Source organism: Bactrocera dorsalis, chromosome 1, assembly GCF_023373825.1.
Source record: "Bactrocera dorsalis isolate Fly_Bdor chromosome 1, ASM2337382v1, whole genome shotgun sequence".
NCBI lineage: Eukaryota > Metazoa > Arthropoda > Insecta > Diptera > Tephritidae > Bactrocera > Bactrocera dorsalis.
Genome location: NC_064303.1, coordinates 25,094,240 through 25,110,831, shown reverse-complemented (window position 1 = coordinate 25,110,831; position 16,592 = coordinate 25,094,240). Strand labels below are relative to the sequence as shown.

General features: G+C 34.2%; 1 long non-coding RNA gene across 12 annotated transcripts in view; it reads right to left on the bottom strand.

Annotated features, from left to right (window-relative positions):
* LOC105233374 (uncharacterized) overlaps positions 1-16,592 on the bottom strand; it is a 56,912-nt gene that overhangs the window by 21,862 nt on the left and 18,458 nt on the right. For all 12 annotated transcript variants that reach the window (XR_007421395.1, XR_007421397.1, XR_002184086.3 and 9 more), the window contains exon 3: positions 1,756-1,925. This is a non-coding gene — a long non-coding RNA (uncharacterized LOC105233374). The remainder of the gene's footprint in view (positions 1-1,755; positions 1,926-16,592) is intronic.

Here is a 16,592-nt window from a genome sequence, read left to right as displayed (position 1 = left end):
GGCATTCCAAAGGCGTTCAGCATCATACTATACATAAAATACGGGGGCGTCATGAAATGTAGTGCAGAAGATCTCTGATTTAACGGTAAAGTGTTTGTGCGCATTTTTCAATATTTTTCTAAACTATGATATAAAGTCACTCGCTTAAAATTTATGCGCAACTTTTATTTTTTTTATTGTTGCATTCCTTTAACGTTTCAAGAAAAACAAATTCAGTAAATTTGTTTTCGGAATCTTATTTCAAGCGGTTTTTTGCTTTCTCTGCAGTTAATTCGCGCAACGGCAGCAGTGACATCAGATAGCGGCGTACCAAAATCACTGTATTATGCAGCAACTATGCACTAATATTTGCATATGAATATAGGTACATACATATGTATATATGTATGAATTGTATACTACAAAAGATATATAAAAATGTTAAATGCGGCTGACCGGCTTCGAGCAATTCTTCTTCGTGGAAGTTTAGTGTGGCTAATCCAGGCATCTAAGCTACAAATCTTAACTTTTGAAAAACCAAAGCTACTTTTCTTTCCCTTAGTATATATAACAAGTAAGAAAGACCTAAACCAAACAATTTATTTATTATTAAGGAGTAAACCCAATCATATAGCGTAAAGTCAGCCGGATGTTCGAAAATCGTGACATTAGTTACATAGCGGCTAGGTCAAGTTTTCGCTTAAATTTAAATATTTTAGGTACAAAGACACACTGTTAGGAGTTAAACACGTTCTTTTATTTTCATCAGCATAACTGACATATTGGTCACCCCGAAGCTCAAAAAATTTTTTATTAGGTATATGGGGGCTAAGGGAAGTATTGGTCCGATTCAACCCATTTTTGACATACAGACATACCATTATAAGAGAAAATATGTATATATAACTTCAGTTCTGTATGTATATCACACATTGACCGACATTCTCCATCAAAAGTCAACTATAGGTACCGAGGTCTAAATATACGGTACCTAGAGTCTTGAATAGATTTTATTGGATTCAAATAAAGGTCTCTCTCATACCAAGTCGGTGTTCAAATTTAACGTTTCTGGCGTATTTAGTTTTTGATTTATTGCGCTTTTAGTAGTTTTTAACAGTACCGTTATATGGGGAGTGAGCGGGGTTAAACTCTGATTTCATCCATTTTCACACTGTCGGTAGAAGTTCTCATAAGATTTGTACTCAGCGAATTTGGTTGTTGTAGCTTAAGTGGTTTAGGTGATATATACATTAAACTTGTTAGGGGACGGGTCCAAACCCACTTTTTCAAAAAATGTTGCCTACAGGTGCCCCTTACTACTACGATCCTCTGTACCAAGTTACAGCTTTATATCTTAATTTAGTGCTTAGTTATGGTACTTTATGTTCTTTCGGTTAATGGCAATTTGTGGGCGTGGCAATGGTCCGACGAACTCGAATTTTTTTATGTACTAAGGAACCCACATACCAAGTTTCGTCGAGACATCTCAATTTTTACTCAAGTTACAGATTGCACGGACGGACGGACAGACAGACAGTCAACTGGATTTCAACTATTCTCGTCAACCTGATCATTTATATATACGTAACCCCAAATCTATCTTGCTTAGTTTTAGGTGACTCGTTAGGTGAACAAAACTATGATACTCTGTAGCAACTGGTTGCAATAGTATAAAAATAATTTCAAAGATGTATACTGGCAACGTGTGGTATAATCAAGTTAAACGTCATAGAAAAAAACATAAAAATAAATTTGACATATTTAATAATAACTTACCATTAAATCATTCGATTTTCTATGGAATGCCTTCACTAAGTCCTAACTTTCGTAAAAATGCGAGAAACTTATGTAGCTGGCAGACCAAGAACTTTTGGATTAAAAGCTTGCTTATAAGCAGCTGGTTAAGTCATAGTTATAAATCCAGAACACAGTCCCAATTCAAATAGCTAAAAAAATAAAACGGATAATGTCAATGTAATATAATAAAATGTTATGGAATATAAAGTGAATGCTTAATATTCACTGGAGATGTTTCAAAAATAAACGTCAATGCACTAGCAAGTATAACAATTAGCCAATTGGAAACTTTAATACTCTTGCTTGGAACCAAAGTTTATCTAAATACTATATTGAGACTTATTGGCCGATTATCCGGTGAAAGTTGCTCAGATGAAGTTTCTATTACATACATATAGAGAGTTAACTAGGTTAAGCTGTTTATCACAACTCAACACTTTACTCTCTGGTTAACTTGAATTTTCTAACTAAAATGATTCCATAAGAATTTTGAATAAAAATTTTTTCTTAAAGATCTAAGAAACACACCCAACAAATTTTATTAAGAACTCTTAATTTTTAAGACTCAAGGTTAAACACGAATCACTCGAAGCTTGAGATTGATGAGTTTGAAAAAAACAGCATAAACCTTTCTGTATTACTGAACTAGCATCAGATCTGATCAGATTTCTGGTGGTGTACTTATGGACCATTGGATCAGATATACTGACTGATCAACTTATGAATGGACACTTGTGGTAAAGCAAAAAATTTTGCCTGATTTTCTCTGCCGTAGTTGTCTTGAAAACGCGAGATAAGATCTACTGCGCTTTTCTTCATTGACAGTTTTGAAACGAAGCGACTTGGGGAACTATGCAGAAATTAGCGGCCTTAGTAGATTTTTAGAGGGGTTAAGAATGTTTTGAAGATTATTGAATAAAGTCTTTCTGTGCTGATTGCGAGTGATCACCAACAAAAACATGAAAAACCTCGAATTCCGAGGTGAACTTACTATAATGACTGGACTATAACTTCGGCTGCATTTCTTATATCATAAAAGATTATACAAAAACTTTATCTTGATTGTGATAGATCAGTTTAAATACCAGCTTTATGCTATAGTGATGCGATCTGAAAATTATTAAATATTGTAGCGCTGTCTTCGACAAAAATCTAGGCCAAATTTCGTGAAGATATCTTGCCAGTGTGGCTTTAGACCTGGTAAATCAACAACCGACCAGATATTCACCATGCGCCAAATCTTGGAAAAGACCCGTGAGAGGAGAATCGACACACACCACCTCTTCGTCGATTTTAAAACTGCTTTCGACAGCACGAAAAGGAACTGCCTTTATGCTGCGAGGTCTGAATTTGGTATCCCCGAAAAACTAATAAGGCTGTGAATGTTGACGTTGGGCAATACCAAAAGCTTCGTCAGGATCAGGAAGGACCTCTCCGAGCCGTTCGATACCAAAAGACGTTTCAGACAAGGCGACTCCCTAACGTGCGGCTTCTTCAATCTGCTGCTGGAGAAAATAATTCGAGCTGCAGAACTTAATCGAGCAGGTACAATCTTTTATAAGAGTGTACAGCTGCTGGCGTCCGCCGATGATATTGATATCGTTGGCCGCAACAACCGCGCCGTTAGTTCTGCTTTCTCCAGACTGAACAAGGATGCAACGCAAATGGGTCTGGCAGTGAACGAGGGCAAGACGAAATATCTCCTATCATCAAACAAACAGTCGTCGCACTCCCGACTTGGCTCTCACGTCACTGTTGTCAGTCATAACTTTGAAGTTGTAGATAATTCCGTCTATCTTGGAACCAGCGTAAACACCACCAACAATGTCAGCCTGGAAATCCAACGCAGGATTACTCTTGCCAACAGGTGCTACTTCGGACTGAGAGGCTTGTACGATGACAACAGCCGATGAGTCCACGTTGCGAGTTTTCGAGAGAAAAGTTCTGCGAAAGATTTATGGTCCTTTGCGCGTTGGCCACGGCGAATATCGCATTCGATGGAACGATGAGCTGTACGAGATATACGACGACATAGACATAGTTTAGCGAATTAAAAGACAGCGGCTACGCTGGCTAGGTCATGTTGTCCGGATGGATGAAAACACTCCAGCTCTGAAAGTATTCGACGCAGTACCCACCGCGGGAAGCAGAGGAAGAGGAAGACCTCCACTCCGTTGGAAGGACCAAGTGGAGAAGGACCTGGCCTCGCTTGGAATATCCAATTGGCGCCACGTAGCGAAGAGAAGAAACGACTGGCGCGCTGTTGTTGGCTCGGCTATAATCGCATAAGCGGTGTCTACGCCAGTAAAGAAGAAGAGGATCTTGCCAAATAATAAATATATATATATTCATATAAGAATTTGATTTTGGTCGTTCAGTTTGTATGTGATATATATATATATCAGGAGATTGAACATTTATATAAATACTTAGTTTATAGGGTCACCGATTTCTTTGTTTGTTCTTCATTTATCAGTATAAATTGTTCATTTAATAATATTAATTAACAATATAAACACACTTAAAAAGAATATCATGACATAATATGACAACAACCTAATGTACATATTTACCGAAAGACACCTGCACTACCTCTCACAGTACGATTGTAAGTTTGCAAATAAATAGGTTCAGCAGTTGAATTGTTTTTGTCGTGAAAAATTACATTAAAAATTTTCCAATTCATTTGAAAGTAAATATTTACATAGTGACTTGCATACCTATATTTATGAATAGTGTAAATAGTCGAGTGGTAAAGCACTCAAACGACGCCTCACTTATCTCCATAAATTCTTGAAATGCATTTCGGAACTGCATTTTATTATTCATGTGTCAAGCGCAAGTAAATAAATAATAAATGTTATAGATAGATACATATGTAGATAGATATGTAACAGATTGCTACTACAATTTGTTTTCTTTTGGCGTAAAACGTTTCTTCCCTAATACTCGTAAATAGCACTTAAGTTAGGTGAAAAGGTCGATATTTGCGATAAAATATTTGAATTAGGCAAAGGGCTTTGAGCTAGTCACAATTTTATTGAGGTGGCTAATTCGACAAATGAAGATGGAAGGTTTGGTCCAAAAAGATTTTTAGCCTTACCATAAGTATGCCTATTGGACGATGTATACTAAGAATGTACTAAGAATTCATACAACTGGGGCAAGATGAAGCTTGCTAAGAGCTTGTAGTTCAGCGGAGTTCCTACATTTTACTCTAGGCCAGAGGGATCTCGTAGTCTCACAGGAGGTAGTTAACTTCTACTTCAATTTAAACTTTAACTATAACTTTAAGATTAACTCATTAGGTTCGAGGAAAATGGGGCTAAAAATACAAATTAAAAGAGATTTCAAAGAATCCTCTTTCAATCCACACCTTTAAAGACAGATTTTTGTTGCGATATACAATATGTAGCTCATAAGAAAAATGGTAATATTACAAATTTATGCCAAACATAGGCGTTCTGAAAATTTATCGAAATTCTTTTAATTTACACGTATTGCGGGATTACAAAAAAGTATAACTAAATAATAAGATTAAGAATTTATGACAAACGTATAGCATACTAGTACTAGAAAGCTATTAATTTAAAATATTGGAGAATATAGTTTCCACTTCTAATAAAATAGTACTACATGAAAAAATTATAATTTAAATTTTTTTCCAAATATTAATCGTTTTCGAAAATTATCGAAAAGCCTTAAACTTACACATATTTTAGAATAAAGTTGCCATCTTTAAAAGAAATATAACAAGAAAATAATATTATAAATGTATGGCAAGCATAAAGCGTTCTGCAAAGTTATCTCAAAGTCTTAAATATACACATATTGCTAAATAGAGTTGCCACATCTGTAAAACAAAGTACTACTTGAAAAAATATTAAGCATGTGTGCCAATTATTAATCGTTCGGCAAAGAAATCAAAACGTTTTTAATTTTTAAATATTGAAAAATAGAGATGCCACCAATGTTAAAGTAGAATAATTTGAAAAACAAATTACAAATTTATGCCAAATAAAAAGGTTCAAAAGGCTTTTAATTTACAAATATTTTAGAATAGAGTTGCCAACTTTCAGAAAAATACAATTAGAAAATTATATTGCAAATTTGTGCCAAACACCAATAGTGGAATAGAGTTCACAGCTCTCAAGAAAAAGTAATTAAAAAAAATTTTACTTTCGAAATCTTCACTTTTAGCAACACAGTTATGACCCGAATTTAACAAATTTTGAAAAAAATCCCGTTTTATGCACGTTCTGCATGGCTGTGCATTTTTCACGTTTGCTATTTAAATTCATAAATAATTACGTTTCTATTTTTGTAGAAACATATTTATGTCATTTTTTTGCAAAACAACACATTCTAATGTATTTTTATGGCATCCACTTTAAGTATGCACACAAATTTATTCTGACAAATATGAGTATTTGCGTATTAGAATTGCTTCTTTCCAGACATAACAAAGTGCTCATAAAACGCCAGTCAAGAGCGTAACCGGAGCCGGCGTATCGAATAGGTACCAGGAAGTCGCAAAGTACTGTCAGGTGAGTTGGCGTACAGATTGCAACTGCAACTGCGTTTCGAAATATTTTCACTACCGTCAGCATAAGGTATTTTTTTGCGATAAACATTATTATTTCATAGTAACACAAGCAATATAAAAACATTTACATTATGAGCTTGAAATCGTTCCGTTGCTGCACTTTTCATACTTCTCATGCTAGATTTATTATCGAAATTACCAGAACAACACGTTTTAATCGCGACATATATTTTTTGTAGATTACGGAACGATTAGTAAAAATAAAATTCGTATTCATAAAAACATACATATGCACACACATACTTAAGTACTTCAAACACGACCATATACTCGTAAACATATAACTCATGTTAAATATGACGGCAACATCTATAGATATCGCTGTTATTTTTGAAAACACAAGTCAATAAAATACATTTGTACTACATATATCTGCATTCGCAACTCGAAATATCATAAAAGTAAATATTTTATGCATTTGCTCATTCAAATTAAGAAAGCTTTACTTTCAATCTTCGTTCACTGCCGAATAAATCTTCTAGTTCTGTTCAGACGATTTTAACTAAACATACTGTTCTGAATTCACGCGAGTCTGGTGACTTCATTGTGAAAATCATAGTTATAGCACAAGCGGTATTCGACCCTGCAGCGAATATTAAAAACCGTATTTCCCTTCTAACCTTTTATAACAAACTTCCAATTGTGTTCAAATATTTGCAACTCTTGATCCTTTCAGACAACCAAATCAAAGTTATAAATCTGTCTTTTTCGCGAAACTAGTGGTCTGTCATCACAAAATTCATCATCTTAGTAATTAGCAATTGTCTAAGTTTCTGTCGTCGAAAAATAAATGAGTCCTTTCTAATCTCTTGCCGGAAAAACTCTTCCCAATTCTGACCGTAGCGCTTATTTAAGCCTTCCCGGGAACCTTTTCAAGAAAAAAACCTTTTGATATTATCAAAGGATTGGAATTAAATTGGATAATTGAGAACTTCATCTCAAATACCCTTTATCCTTAACAAAATATGAACTGTCGAGATATCTTATAAGCAGCAACTACAACCATGATATTGAACAAAGTCAGTCTGAATTTGGTCTTCCGACACACAATCATTGATGGTATTTTTATGCCCTGAACAGGGTATATTAAATTTGCCACGAAGTTTGTAACACCCACAAGAAGACGTCAGAGAAAATATGTTCTACTAAATATTATATATACAACTGTGAGCGAAAAATAGTAAGATCTTTTTTTCGCGTGAAGACCTAATCGTCGAAAAATTTTTTTTTCATTGTTGGTATGACTGTCAGTTACATCTGTGTCAAATGTAACATCAAAATAATCATTAGTGTTTAGTACACGTTTATCTTTCTGAAGTACATAAAGTACATTCGGCGATTTTTACGATAAATAAAATTATTCAACAAGGAAGTTCCATTAAATTTTGTGTGCGGAATCAAATTTCTGGTGCCGAAACGTTCGAATGTGAGAAAAGGCCTTCGGTGACAATTGTTTGTCGCGAGCAAGTGTTTTTGATTGATACAAATTATTCAAAGAGGGTCGAGAACGCGTTGACGACGAACCACGACCAGGATGGTCATCAACATAAACTGATGATCAACGCGTCAATAAAATAAAGGAATTGGTGCTTGAGAATCGACGATTAACAGTCAGAGATCTTACTGGCACCGTTGGAATATTGGAAGAATCAGTGAAAAAATTTTTGAAAGCTTATTTAGGCCTAAGAAAAGTGAAATCACAATTGATTTCAAAATCATTAAATTTTTCGAAAAACAGCTTGGCGACAACGTCTTTGAAACAATGCTTTCCGACTACCAGAATATCATAAAACGTATTGTAATTGGCGATGAGTCTTGGATCTATGCTTACGACCGAAAATAGGCGAATATCGTGGCAAAGGTGAACTGAAGCCGAAAACACCACATCAAATCAGGTCAAAAATTTAGGCTATGTTGACAGTTTTCTTCAATTATCGAGGTGACCGGCAAACTGTCAACAAGAAATACTATTTGAGTATCATGCGTCGTTTGTGCGAAGCTATTCGTAAAAAGAAATCGGAATTATGGGCCGAAAACCCTTGGTTTTTGCATAACGATAATGCACTTTCGCATACTGCATTGACTGTTTGTGAGCTTTCCGCCAAATTTTCAACCAATATCGTGCCGCAACTACCGTATACACGTGACTTAGCTCCGCGTGACTTCTGGTTATTAAACAAAGTCAAACGACCGCTGGTGGGAAACCGTTTTAAGTCAATTGAAGACATTAAACGTGAATCGCTACGCCCATTGAAGATTATTCCCGAAATTTACTTTAACAACTGTTTCGAGGTTTAAAAAAACGTTGACACAAGTGCATTGGTGCCAAGAGCGATTACTTTGAGGGGGACGAAATAAATTTTGGAGAATAAATAAGGAATTCTAAAATAATGAAAAAAAAGTCTTACTATTTTTGTTCATATCAGTATATGTATACAGTTGTCCACAAAATAATAGGAGTGCCAATCTGAAAAATGTGTTTGGCTGCATAACTTTTTTAAATCACATGTAAATGACACGAAACAATAACGGTACACATAACGGGATACTAGCATTAAAATACAAAACAAATTTTTATTGTGATGATTGCTGTTCTTCTTCTGCTTTGCTAGTTCTCGGAGACACTGGTTATTGCTTTCCACAAAATAATAGGAGTGTTAGATATTTCATTTTCAAAATAGTCCTTAACATAAAAAATTTTCACAAAATTAGAAAAGTAAATATAGTTCCATATTTTGGCAGCAATTTTAATTAGTTATTATTTTATTTAATCATTGAGGTTTTCACCAGGGGGTAGAGAAAATTATTATACAGAGGAAAAGCGGAAAACGATAAAAAAAAATTGAGAAAACTATGAAAAATTTATAAAGAGATTCAAAAAATCGTAAAATGCTCTCCTCAAATGATAGAAAATGCCTTTATTTATAGAAACAAAAATGAAACTCGTAGACAAAAGCTCAAAACATCCACTTCAGACAATCGCAATATAGTACGCTACTGCAAAATTAATCCTTTTGCTTCAGCCAGGAGCATCCATGGCGAACTAAATTTGTCAGTTAATACTGAAAGTATTCGTAGGCATTTGGAGCAGAACAAATTATTTGCCAGAAGTCCACGAAAAAGACCCCCATTAAAAAAGAAACACAAGGAAGCCCGCATATAATTTGCGAAAGAGCATGTCTCCTGACCCGCGTCTAAATGGCGAAATATATTGTGGTCAGACGAATCCAAAGTTGAGTTATTTGGTAGTACAGGCTCTAGGAACTTTGTCCGACGTCCCCCTAACTCAGAATATAATCCCCGGTTTACCACAAAAACCGTTATACATAACGATGCCAAATCATGGTACTTGGTCGTTTTTCACATTGTGATGTTGGTCCTATTCACTTAATTGAAGGCATCATGGACCAAAGGGCATATGTCAAAATATTATATAAGGTAAAGTTAACACATGCCTCATGGAATATGCCATTAATATGGGTATATCAACGGGATAATGACTCTAAACATACTAGCAAGTGCGCAAAAAAAATGGTTTAGGGCCAACGGAGTTGAGGTTTTGTGGTGACCTGCTCAGTCTCGTGACCTCAACCCCATTGAAAACCTGTGGACAGATATCAAGAAGAAAGTAGCTGAAGAGAAACCAATCAATTTGAGAGATTTATGGCAAGTAGTGGAAGAGACTTGTAAAGGAATACCAATAAAGCGTTGCCAGGATCTCATAGACTCCATGCCTCGGAGATGTGATGCTGTGTTAAAAAAATCGAGGTTATTCAACGGAAAATTAATTATTTTAATATTCTGTGAAACTTTGGAAGCATTATATATTAAAAATATAGAACGGTCACGTATTCCATAAAATACTCCTATTTTTTTGTGGAACTAGTTTTTTAGTTTACTTGATATAAACTGCGATAAAAAATTTTGCTTATGCTTAATTGAAATAAATGAAATCTGGAAATATTAATAGATATTTAGCAAATTACATTGTGCAAAAATTTTGAAAAAAACAAACATTTTTGTTAATGAAAAATAACAATTCGTTTTTCTCATGTGGCCCACATTTTTTGTGGACAACTGTATGAATGAATAGCTGAACGAGTCAAACTCAAGCGCTTCCTTTTTCTAAGGTGCAATGGTAAAATTCATCTTCTACAGAGTTACCTGCCTCTGAGTCCCCATAAATCTATTTTTAATGAAATCATTTATAGTATTTAATGAAAGATAGTTTATTTGCTATATTTATAAAATTATTTCATTCAATTGGATCATGTTCCACGAGTTACTACCACAATTCCAATCCAAACAAAATCCAAAGCATTTGTTTATTTATCTTTAAAAATCCACTTAGTTGACAGATGTATGACGCTGAAATGCATTTGTACATATGTACATGTGTATATACTATAATTAAATTCCTAGTGGCCTCTCTGTTTTCTTAAGTGATTAGTTGCACTCATCAGCTTTACGCTTTGTCAGTCTGATAAGGTGGGAAAGACATTATAGCGTAAATATATACATATGTATGTGCATATGCATGTACGCGTACACACATACGAGTATGTACTTGTATGTATGGTATACGCATATACATATATGTGAGTGAATGCATTGCAATGTTATTTTTATTTCAAATAAAAATATTTACTTACGCGTTGTTGTGGTTAAACTTGTTTGGAATTAAATTTTATCGCCTTTCGCTTATCGAAATTGTTTATTCTTTGCAAAATTTCTGTATTTTTATATATTTTTTTAGCAATTCTTCGCTGGCTTAAGTCAGTCAAGTTTAATTAAGTCGTTCTTGAATACGATGGTTCAAGTAGAATGTTGTCTTACCACATCAATGCAGTTATACTGGTAAAGAGCAAATGCTCACCGTGGTCTTAATTCGCAAGAGATTAACTTACAGTTTTAGCTCGTTATATGACACATAGATTTATCGACGACCTATCCTTAAGGGGTTGCATATGATTTATTGAGCAAAAGGAGTCCTATTTTCAATTTTTTCTATATAAAAATTAATTATTTTATTTAAATTTATTATTATTTAAAAGATAAATGGATACAAGATTTTGTGAAATTTTCAAGGGAAAATATTAAAAACTCGGTCATTACAATGTTTTTTCCGGCACCCCATTGGTCAAAAGTTGCCTCCGCATTGACAGCAGAACTTCTTTCAACATATCAAAGGTAAATAGTAAAAATATGTCCTTTAACTTATATACATACATAACGTAAACAAAGCCGAAGAAAAAATCAAAAAATAAATAGAAAATGTATTTTGACAGACGCACTGTGTTGCGGCTAGTGGAAAAGTAACTTTTCTCCGATTATTTTTTTCAGTGTTTTTAATGATGCAATTTTGTCACAGACATTCCAAATAAACAAAAAACACATAAAGCTTATTTTTATGTTGGCCCGTTGATTTTTAATTGATTTTAGAAGTCAAATATACTAAAGTTTCACGAAAAGAGGGGATTTCAGGGCTGTATTCAAAATGATCTCATTTGATTTTGGTGACAGATATTTTGATTCGGAAAAAAAATCTGCCTTCGGACAAGTCTCTTCTATAAAACAAAGGAATGTTGTTTGAGACATTTTCATATGCACCTTTTTTAGAGCGAAAACCCGACTAAAGGTCCATTTTTCCTTTAAATTTGGGTTAGGTAAGCAATATCTAAAAAGTCCCAGAGAGTCCCAGTTCCAAACCACTACAGAAATGTTACATAATTTGTTTTCAACGAACTGTGAAAAAATCAGCTGCCCATAACTGCCCTGCTGGGAGTTATAGCGATTTTAGTATATCCATAGAAATAGAACGGAAATTCTCGGAATCACTTATTGAATAATTTAATCATATTGGTTTTCGGGTGACTTTCCGTCATCCCACGTCAAATTTTTATTATTTTCAGACCGGTTTCGGCTAATCGGAATCTTTTCTTTTTTGTCACTAATTAGTCCGCATGTGTGTCCGTCTTTATATAGTGTTTTCTTTTTGCTTGTGGTGGTACCTTTTTCTCTCTCTGTTGTTTTACTATTTTATTCTCTCTCTTTCGCTCTCTCTTTCTCCCCCTTTGTTTTTATATAACTTCTGGATATAAGATAGACTGCGATAAGTTCTCTAAGTACGGAAAAGAAACTGCTGGTCTCTATGTAAAGAAATATTCGTGGCATTATATGCCACCAACTGTCCACAAGGTTCTTATTCATGGAGCTGAAATAATTCGTTCATTTTTGGTCCCCATTGGGCAACTATCAGAAGAAGCATTGGAAGCAGGAAACAAGGACTTCAAGAAAAGACAATTGTGAAGACATATTACATTATCTGCTCGCCAATTCTGATCCCGCAATCAAAAGTAGGAGAATACTGAAGGAGAAGAAACACCTGAAATTATCAGAGGAAGCAATGAACTTATTGGTAGATGACTGATAATTTGTAATTTTTCTGTAGAATGCAATAAAATATGCCTGTGTTATAAAATAGTATCTTCAAATTTTTTTTTATTCTACATCTGTTCTAGCACTCCACAAAAATGAGCATAACTCTCTTAAAACTATTGACTTCAAACCGGTATCAAATTAAAGCTTTTATTGCCACCTTTCAAATAAGAAATGAAATAGATTTTGGTTTTATATAAAATTTCAGAGTTTTTCAACAAATATCGAAAAATCAGGAAAATTTGACGTTTATAATTCTTGTTCGGCAAACCCTATACTTTATTTAAAAAACTAATCATAGGGTATTTATCAGAAATAAAGGAAGAATTAAAATAAATTTTTTTTGTAATTTTTTCGAACAACTTTTTTTTTTTTTTGACTTTTGTTGAAAATTTGACCCAACAATTTTTTTCGGTGTAAATTTTTTTTTCACTCATTCTGTTTGGGATTTCATTCTGACCACTCTGTAGAAGTTTCTCATCGATACAATTAAAATTACAGTTTAGGCAATATGATTTCCAAAAAATTCCGGTTTCGCAACACTGTGCGACGTAACAAAAAAACGCAAATTTTGTTAAAAATTTCTTGAGGTTTTTGTTTTTTTTTTTATTTTAATAGTTGTAATTGATATCCTTCCCGAAGATCTGTGTAAAATTTCATTAAGATGGTGGGTTGAGTAGTTCGCGGGGAATCCTGGAAACCGATTTTTCAAGAGTGTATCTCTAAAATTGCTCGGATCAACTTGTTCCAGAAACAAATAAGGCAATAGTTTTAGTTTAAAGCAGGCTGGGAACCCCTTAAAAGGTCTGAAAGTGAACAAAGCGATTTTAGTATCTAGTCCTTCTATTAAGATGTACGGAGTGATAGTAAAATAACAAAAAAACTACTTCCAGTTGATTGAAATTAGAAAGGGTACTCAACCTGGCCTCTATCTTCATTGCAAACTTTCGACACTACTAGTCCAAAATACGATATATAGAATATACCCGTATTTCATCTTCTCATCGGGTGTGTGAATGTTCGCACTCAATATGCCTACTTTTTTCTTTGTAAGCTGATGAAATTCATGACAACAATCCATAGAGTAACTATTATTTTGGACTGATGCGTATTCGAGACTAAGTAGCCGGAACAATATCCGTCTAAAAATTATCAACTCGACAGTATTCCATAAAGTTATTTGAGTTGTTTTATGTAACTAAAAAGAGAACATCTCACTTTTAAAAATTCTTAGTAGCGATTTCGATCATCAAAATCTCTTATATGCAAATGTTATGGTCGAATAATTTTTCGATTTTAAGGAAAAAAATGAATGCATCAGAAACCATTTGGAAACTATTTAAAAGAAAACAAAAGAAAGATGACATAGGGTACGAGCTCATGGACCTATTGCCATCTGCCAATTAATGCCAACAAACCATCCACCCATTTCTGAAACGGATGGTTGCTGGTGATAAAAATTGGGTTTCTCAGGCAAGAAGAGGCGAGCTTTGACTAAAATAAAAGGAACTATGCTTCATTAATAGTTTCAACTATGATAAATAAAGACTTAAATTTAATGCGAAAATAATTGATTTTTTTACTAGATTTTATATTTTCGTTAATAACGAAATTTTTAAGTTGAACAAGTATAATATTATATGTATGTATATGGCTTTCAACAGTTTGAAAAGGTCGAAAGTGCAGATTCCTGTCACTAAATTTTCGTTCAACGACCATAAGTCTTAGGTTATCTATGAACCTTGCTTAAATGTTTTCTCACGATACGAATTTTGATATTGGGTTTAAAATTTTTGGCTAATATGCGCTTAGAACTCGTACAGTCAATATATATGTTTTTACAAAATTGTCCAACAAATTTCCATTGACTGTTTTTTCCATGGAAATACTTAATTTAGTAATTTCGAATTTCGAGATCGGCGCGACAACAACTTATAAATGCTGCATGCGGTTAACATGATTTTAATTACTCAGCATTTCGTTATTCGGCTAATGCCGTTACTCGCGTTAATTCAATTATAAAAGTTGTCCGTCTACCATGTCATCCGTAAGCGACTTACAAACGGCAAAACAACCGCAGCGCAAGCAACAACACAACAACAATAGCGAATTAAGAAAAAAAAACGAGAAATAAAATACATTTGCTCCCACTTTTTTAGCTTAGTGCTTCTATTAATTCTGAAATTTATGTTGACGTATTTATTTTTAGCGCTGTTAGACCCAGAATTGCTGAATTTTTGATTGTTTAATTTTTTTTTATATTCGAATTTTGTTGATTTCGGAGTGTTTTTGTGTCCACACAAATTAAATTTTAATGTGCTACAACATAATTATATACATACGTATGTATGTATGTATGGTCTATAATCTAACATTTTTAAATATTCTCACTGTGATAAAAAAAACACAAAATTTACGCCTTTGTTTCCGTTCAGCTTTTTATACTTAGACTTTAAACCGAAATAACAAAAGAATTTATAACTGTAGTACTATTATAAGCAAAGAATAATAAGATATTGTTCATAACACTTGTGCCAACGTTTTTTTCCAATCCTCATAACAGTTGGCAAAACGGTTTCCCCGGAGCAGTAGTTTGAGTTAGCCGAATTGCCAGAAGCAACACGGAGCTAAATCGTAATGTAAGTTCGAACTTTGCGTGGTTTTGTAAAGCATATTGTCAATTTTTTATTTTTGAACAAAAAAAAAAAATAAAAAAAATCGGGTGGGGCTGTGCCGGGCACACGGCCGTTGGTTTTAACGTGAAACGTCTATGTTAGCAAATCGCTTTTAAAGTAAAAGATTGAATTGAAAACAAGATTGACGCTGTTTTAAGTATTTTAATAAAAAAGAACAGGCACATAATAGAAACATAAATTACTTATTATTACGATTAATATTCGACAACAATTTTATTTAACATAGGTCTGTGATATAATATGTGAAATAAGCAACATACGGCATCATGTCAACATTAATATTTCTGGTGAATGTACAGTCTATAGTGGTATTGCCTAATGTTGTCGGTGCTATTTGTACGTAGTTGAGACCGAATTCATTCCTCATGAACCCAACGAGATAGCTGTTCTGTTGTGGATCGCAATTAAAATCTCCGCATAGAACGATTGGAGTCTCCAAGTCTGGCTGAGAGCCGGGAGCAATATCCAAACATTGTTCCACATTCCGTAGCAAAGTATGTTGTCGAGCCAGCAAGATTTCAGATTCTGAGGCAAAGTTGGGGTCGACAGACTCCATCTGAAATTCGAGCCCGATATAGTCATCCATATCATTGTCAAACACACTCCAGTCGATTTTTATGTCATAATGTTTGTACAGCGGTTGGTTTACCAAATAACGCAGCCTTGATAACTGATCTACGTACGAAACCACTCAAGGAATTCGATTTATGAATAAGTTTCTTTTTTATGTTGACATTAAAAGCAAAATCGTCGTCTATCCGCCTCGGTAATTGCTGCACCAGTTGTTTACATCGACCTTCGATCGTTACCTTCGTAGCGTAATCGACGAATTTGTATAAATGGTAATCGCGGTGAAATCAATCGAATGCTGATCGGGTCAAGCAGCGGCGGTCCGCTCGGCTTTAGAGGATAATGAAAACCGTTTGAGCGCGACAGCGTTGAGATTTTATTGGATCGATTTGCTACAGGTACTGCATAAGCGAAATTCCGTCACATTTTCATCGGGTAATTTTGTTTTAAGGAAAGAAATATTGCGATGTTTCACTTCATTTAAGTCTCTTTCGAACCAAAGTCGA